This window comes from Suricata suricatta, chromosome 5, assembly GCF_006229205.1.
Source record: "Suricata suricatta isolate VVHF042 chromosome 5, meerkat_22Aug2017_6uvM2_HiC, whole genome shotgun sequence".
Lineage (NCBI taxonomy): Eukaryota > Metazoa > Chordata > Mammalia > Carnivora > Herpestidae > Suricata > Suricata suricatta.
In genome coordinates, this window is record NC_043704.1 from 49373760 (window position 1) to 49379787 (window position 6028).

Sequence of the window (6028 nt, forward strand, 5' to 3'; positions counted from 1 at the left end):
CTCTCTCCCTCCTCCGTTCCCCCTGGTTCTCCATTAGGTCTCTCTTGTTTTCCTGCTAGACCTATGAGTGCAAACATATGGTTTCTGTCCTTCTCTGCCTGGCTTACTTCACTCAGCATGACACCCTCAAGGTCCATCCACTTTCCTACGAAGGGCCATATGTCATTCCCTCTCATTGCCATGTAGTACTCCATCGTGAGAGGATGATATTTAAAATGGGGGTCACACCTTTCCAAAAGACTTAAAGGTGGCATTCACAGATATACAACTAAACAAAAAGTTCAGCCCCTATTAAAGTTTCAGGTATCTCTCTGGAGTTAAGTGGACAGACTCAGAAAAAACCCTTAACCTGGTGAGGTGATCCAGATCCAGTCGATCAGCTTGAACTGATCCTCAAAAAGACTCTGACTCCAGGGATCTCCAGCCCTGCTCCAGCCACACCCTGGAAGCTGGTTGGTCTAGCACAGCAGAAGCCTGAGAAATCACTGGCCCAGTAAAATAAACTGTCCTGTCTCTTTGCCGTCGGACTGGCAAATGTTGCCCCAAAAAGCTGGAGAAACAGCAAAAGTTCCTGATAGGATGTTCTGTTGGTATTAATTGCCTCTGATCTGGGCATGGAATTTTACTTTTATGCCAATAGCTCAAGAATTGTACAGGATAGTCTAGCTGTGGTTCACGGCCACCACAAGAGAGGAAAAGAACAAGGAGCCAAAACCAAAATTGGTATACTCTTAATATTTGGCTCTTGTATCATAAATAAGATCATAGCATTTTTCAAAAAGCAGGTAGATGCTATTCTGTTAATGGTCTTGAAAGCATGTAACCTTAAACCTGAACAATGGTAACATAGCTGACCCAGGATTGGGTCAGTTACAAGGCAGAGGAGGGAATATAAGGATGCAGGTCTAATTCAGGTTTCCCCTCTGACCTTGAAGGCCAGCTAACATCATTAACATTTCTGGGGGCGGGACTAAAGATGGAGGTCAAGACTAGTCACGCCCTACCTGAGGGTTCTGGGTCCACTCTGTAATTGGTTAAAGTTACTGTCAATGATGTGATGCTATATTGATTGGACCCCTGTACCTGTGTCACAATTTCCTGTAACTCCCCCTTCCCAAACTCATAAAAGGCCCTGCGCCCCCATGCTCGGGGCTCGCTCCACGTGGATCCAGTGTGTTGTTGAAGTCTGTGAGCCCGAGTTTAGGCTGGCCGGGCCTAAATTCATAATAAAGCCCTTTGCTTTTGCATGCATGATTTGGTCTCCCAGGTAATCTCTGGTTTTTGGGGGCGATATTAAAATCTGGGCATAACAGTTTGACAAGACAAACCCCTTGGGGACAGGTTTTGATTTCCTTAATGTCATTACACAGCTATACATAATTCAGGACAAGAAGTAAAGTGTCCACCTGCCTGTCCGATGGAGAACTGGAAAGACGCCATTTAGCTCTGGCGGCTTTGCTGTGCTACAAACATCCCCTTGAATCTCAGGAAGCAGGGAAGTGTCAATACTTCCTTTGTATGAAAAGTGAGTACTCTTGGTGACTTTTAATGCCTGTTGGCAATCCTGCACTCGTCTATTCATTTCTTCATTCAAGAAAAATCCCTGTGCCAGCCAATGTGACAGTGATCACCCTGCTGCTAAGAGGATGCAGAAATCCCAGTGATGTATCTATAATCCCATCGTGAGAGCCAGGGATGTGGTGGGGACATCAGCTGGCTCTCCTTGCCTACCCTCTCTGTGCACTCCCCCAACCACACAACCACATAGGGTTGGACTAGAAGGGATGTTCGCTGTGCTACTAGCGTTGGGTGAGAGCCTGATGGCTAAATGGAAAGGTAACATATTGTAGTAAAAAGACTTAGAGCTGGTTTTATCACATCAGTCACACACTGAGGGAGGTGAAGTTGTGTATGTGTTTCTGTAGGAGAGGATGGTGGGTAAGAATTGTCCTATTTCCATCCTGTTTTACAGAGATTGAGGACCGGAGAGACTGGGTGGCTATCTCATCATCACACAGTGTGTTAGTATTTGAACAACCATGTTTGAATAAATATTCCCATTTTTAGCTATTTACATGACTTTTATCAATGTCCCAAAAGAATCATGCTCTGTATTTTCTCATGGTGAATAATCAAAGTTTAAGTGTGTCACACCTAACGCTTATTGCATTTATTCTGAAACAACCATGTTTCCATGTCACTATTTGAGAAAACCATGATCTATGTGGGTTTCAATTTCCTGAGTTTCCCATGAGGTTCCTGGCTTCTTGGCTTTGCCCTTCCATGTGCTCAGTCTTAAAATGCCTCCCCTGTCCCATTCAGAGCTCTGATTATCAAATGGCTACTCATTCACTAAGGTTCAGCTCAAGTATAAGCTTTCCATTTAGCCTTGTCCCAATAGGCCCAGCTGAAGTTAATCTGTACACACAAGCGAGGTCTACACCTCTTAATAGTGTTATTTCATTCTCCTACTTGTCAAACATCTTCATTTCCCATTAGAAGGCAAGCCCCTTGAAGGAAGACGCCTTGCCTTACTTATTTCTTTACTCCCTAACAACTAACATATGAGGACACACAAGATCCCTCTGAGCCCTACTTTCAACTCAGATAAATCTGAAAATTAAAAAAATGGTAGATAGTAAATTTGTTCTGGGAAAATGGCCTTGTTAATCTCCTCTCATCAATTAAATGCTAAGCTCCTTGAGGGCAGGGGAATCTTTGTCTAAAACTACCTTGTTTTCCACAATGTTGGCACCAAGTTCTAGGCTCCATATACTATGACTGACTTATCCAAGTACATGAAAAGGGAAGTGAGGAAGTTGAGATCGTCTATTAATTTATTAACTTTAGGGAGGATGGAGTTCTGGAAATGTGAGTTTCACTTGGTTCTTCTGATTCTGGCCCCTTCACTTTTTTGTTGTAAGTCTAACCACATCCAGGTGTTATATTGCTAGGCACTTCCTTTTGGTAGATTACCTTACCCTGTCTCTTCAAGTTTTTGAAAACTTCATGCTCACAACTTGGCTTTTAGTTTTCTTTCATTTCTATTTTGAATTTTTGGAAGCGACTGAATTAGTAAGTCTTAAAGTCAACTTGTATGAGGTCTCGATGCATTTATAAATATATAATAAATACTCACCAGTTTCTAAATGTTCTCTGAAGGGCCCTTGTCTCGATCTGGTTCCTGGAAACTCAACCAAGTTTCTGAACAGAAGTAGGGAAGATATGAGCAGAAATTACAGTGAGAGGTTTTTTTTGGAGGTTAGGAAATAACTAAAAATGAGAATATTTATGTTGGCAAGAGTATAGAAATAAAGTGGAGCAGTAAGATAAGTAAAACAGCATGTGCAATGCAGGGCCAAAAGCTGTCTGCCACTTCAACATCAGAATAGCCCTTCACCTGCCTTGTCTTTAAAAGAAAGGGTAGGTTGAGGCGTCTGAGTGGCTCAGTCAGTTAAGCGTCTGACTTTGGCTCACATCCTGATCTCATGGTTTGTGAGTTTACACGCCCCATGTCCGGCTCTGTGATGACAGCTTGGAGCCTGGAACCTGCTTCAGATTCTGTGTCTCCTTCTCTCTCTGCCCCTCCCCCTCTTGTGCTCTGTGTCTGTCTCTCAAAATTAAATAAATGCAAAAAAAAATTTGTTTTAAAGAGAGTTTAGGCTATCATCTTGGTTATGCTCATGTCGTTTCAATTTGTGAGACAAATTAAATTAGTAAAGGGGATGTATTGGATGTATCGCTGAGAGAGCAGTTGAAAACAGGGAAAGACAGAGCCCAGAGGAAAACCATCAGGATGTAGGAAAAGGAGCTTAGGGAGAAAACACTCTCAAGACCTTAGCTCTAATGGAAAAATAGAAACGTATGGACCACTATCAAGTTCTTAAGTAAAAGCAGTCTGGCCTATTTTCATTATTTTGATTTACCAACACAGAGAGCCCGTTCAGTCATGGAATATTGTATGATTTATATGCACTCATCATGTAAATCATGCTAAAAAATTAAGTGGTTGTCATAAACTGGTGCTATGTCACTTGCTTACATGCATGAGTCTCCAAAGGGACGATATAATCCAACAATTATCAGAGAGTGAATATACACATTCTAAGTAATTGAAGTTTGTCCCTTTGGGGCCAAAACATTTTTTGAAGTGACTATTTTTGATGAAATTCTTTGTAAAATGGATTGAATGAACTCTTTGTTTTTTTTTTTATAAATGGAAATATTAAAACTAATTGAAAGTTTTGCTGTGGATTCAGTCTTCTTATTATGAACACAGTTATTACTCTGCTATATAACACAATCATTCCCTCTGGGCTAATTAGGAAATGGTTGTGGAGTTGTAAGGATTCTGTATCAAGTAGAGAAGTTTGGGATCTTGCCATATCTATGTTCCTTGTTTAGAGAACATTTCTTCTTCATGTATCTTCGATCTCAGTTGCATCCTAGATGTTGAGATTACCAGGTAAATACTTTCATGATAGGTTAAATGTAATAGAACTTACTCCATAATATAGATAATTTAACCAATTATTTTTCTTGGAGTGCCTGGGTGACTCAGTGGGTTAAGTGTCCAACTCTTGTTTTCAGCTCAGGTCATGATCTCACCATTTAGAAGTTCAAGCCCTGTGTCCTGCTCCTGCTTGGGATTCTCTGTCTCCTTTTCTCCCTCTGCCTCTCCCATCTTAATCTCTATCTCTTTCAAAAAAATAAACTTTAAAAAATAATAAAAATGGGGCACCTGGGAGGCTCAGTAGGTTAAGCATCTGACTTTGGCTCAGGTCATGATCTGACGGTTGGTGAGTTTGAGCCCCACATCAAGCTCTGTGCTGACAGCTAACTCAGAGCCTGGATCCTGCCTTCCGATTTTGTGTCTCCCTCTCTCTCTGACCTCCCCTGCTCACACTGTCTCTCTCTCAAAAATAAATAAAACATTTTTAAAAATTAAGAAATAAAAATAATAAATAATAAAAATAAATTTTTTTCTTGGCTGCAGATTTTATGTATAATTGATAATTACTAATAGAAGTTTCCTAGAAGATAATAGAAAATCTGTTTCCAAGAAAAAACTCTCCCCACCAAAACAAAGGGAGAAAATTTCCTGTATGTTAGACCAGAAAAGGTACATTGTGTTCATCCTCCCACTTTGGAAGACAAAACATCAGGTTATGTCAGAACATCCCATCTTTCAACAAGTATCTTGAGCTGCATGTGTCCTACATAGAAAAAGTTATGGAAAAAATTGCAAGGCAACACTAAGGCCTTTGAGAAACAAGTGAAGAACATTTCTAATGCCAAGTCCTATAGGGAAATAGTTGTCAACAAAAGTTCCTCTCTCCTACTTATTGGAATATATCAGAGCTCATAATAGAAAGTGTGATTACTCCCCAAGACACAATAACAGACTACTAGTTAATGAATTACAGAATAATAGACTCTAGTATGAGTGTGAATTGTGAGTCCTCTTAGCATATAACACTAGGCAAATGTTTCACTACGTCAATTTCCTTATCTGTAAAATAGGTTTCATAATCATATATATTACTTTTATTGTGAAGATTAAATGAGTTAGAGTATATGTGTTTTGAATAACCATTAGAATATAATAAATAATCGAACAGAAATTGTTATTATTATTTGCTACTATTGAGGTAGCTACCAAATAATAAAATAAAATGTTTTATAATAATAACAGTCAACTTGACAATAAGTTATATTTAATAAAATAAGAAAATATAGTAAGTGCAAAAAATAATATTTTGGAAAGTGAGGAAGTTATTGAACAATTGAAGACTTTTTTTGACAAATACTTATTATGTGCCTACTAAGTGCCAGACACTTTGTTACTAAGGGTTAATATACTGGGAATGTTATCTGGGAAAATTATAAGATCATACCTGAGAAGTCTTTGGCAGAAACTGGTGAGTCTCAAGTATCTGGTCCTTCCAGAGCATATTTGATTTTAATTTTGTTTTCATCTTTCAGGGGAAAGGTCATGTACTGAACAACTGTATGTAAAGAGATATTC

At 39.4% G+C, this 6028-nt stretch overlaps 1 long non-coding RNA gene and 1 pseudogene across 1 annotated transcript in view; one reads left to right on the forward strand and one right to left on the reverse strand.

Annotated features, from left to right (window-relative positions):
* Positions 1–3207, reverse strand: part of LOC115291679 — a 30722-nt gene extending 27515 nt beyond the window's left edge. Inside the window, exon 1 of the long non-coding RNA XR_003908617.1 lies at positions 3140–3207. This is a non-coding gene — a long non-coding RNA (uncharacterized LOC115291679). The remainder of the gene's footprint in view (positions 1–3139) is intronic.
* Positions 1–6028, forward strand: part of LOC115291673 — a 36239-nt pseudogene that overhangs the window by 16443 nt on the left and 13768 nt on the right.